Raw genomic sequence first — 1232 nt, forward strand, 5'->3', positions numbered from 1 at the left:
TGCCCCACCACCGCCACGCCCGCCTTCAAAATTGGTGCGTACCCTCCCTATCACATTTGTTACATTGTAAAACAAATATATTATACCAGTTTTCATCCTCCACGTCAGTGAAATTATCAACATATATGCGAAATTTCATAAAGACCCCTTCAGAGTCTAAACGAGACTACAGACTCTGATAAACATCCATCCATCTTAACATTCGCATTTTTAGTATTAGTAAGAGTAAGATTTGAATGAATGTCGTTCAGTGGCAGTGTTGTTGCAGAGTTCGAGCTGAACATCGCCGTCATCTTCGAGGACGACCACGTGGTCACAGAGAACTTCCCCATACTGCTGGTGCGCGCCAGCTAGCCCGCCGCGAATTTCTATTACATCTTGTAAATACTTCATCATTTAATGTATAAATTATATATAATTGTTATATTGTAATTGTTTTACTATCCCCATTACCTACATACTGTTACATATTCATCTTAACTTTATAAACATGTTTCGAGATAAATAGCAAAGTGGACGCAAAAATAAAACAAATTTTACAATATTCAAATACTTTATTCTGAATACTAAAGAAATCTATTTTTAAACGTGTTTGTAGTATCAATTGCACTCAACTCTACGCTGATCTGAGTGGGCTCTTACATATTGCTCTATCATCTTAATACAAACAGTAAAATCACTGATATAAGAATAAATAACTAAATTTTAAAATGAGAATGTTTTCCCAAAAAATAGAATGTAATAAAAATACATTCGAATTTTCAAGCTCAATAATGCTACAAAATATTTGTGACAAGTCAACAACGTCATTTAAAAAAAAATCGGTTTAAATATATACACACTTACAAGGAAATACATTTAGTCGTTTATACTCATACCATCATGTTTAATACAAATGATATAATTGAATTTTAATTCCTGAATGTACCAGTGAGGTATGAGTTTGTTGGCTGCATCTCGCTAACTTAGTTTTACTGCGAACTCCCAAGCCCTCGGGTGTCATGTCGCCGGATTGTTACATTCACAAATATCAACGAATCGTTTATTTCAATTCTAATCGGTAGCGGAGTGATGCCGATTATGCAAATTCAAACACATTTTTACTAAAATTAAAAGAAAATAAAATCATTTCCTTAAAATTGAATTCCTCTTAATTGTACATTTTTTTCTATTTATATTTGTCGTACACATGCAATGTGATGAATATTTACAACGAGTGTGTGGGGGGGGGG

At 33.7% G+C, this 1232-nt stretch overlaps 1 long non-coding RNA gene across 1 annotated transcript; it reads left to right on the forward strand.

Moving 5' to 3' along the window:
- Positions 1 to 427, forward strand: LOC106106368. Its single transcript, XR_001225801.1, has 2 exons — positions 1 to 34; positions 269 to 427. It is a non-coding gene; the product is annotated as an uncharacterized LOC106106368 (long non-coding RNA).
- The last annotated feature ends 805 nt before the right edge of the window (positions 428 to 1232 follow it).

This window comes from Papilio polytes, unplaced genomic scaffold, assembly GCF_000836215.1.
Source record: "Papilio polytes unplaced genomic scaffold, Ppol_1.0 DF822218.1, whole genome shotgun sequence".
NCBI classification, from domain to species: Eukaryota; Metazoa; Arthropoda; class Insecta; order Lepidoptera; family Papilionidae; genus Papilio; species Papilio polytes.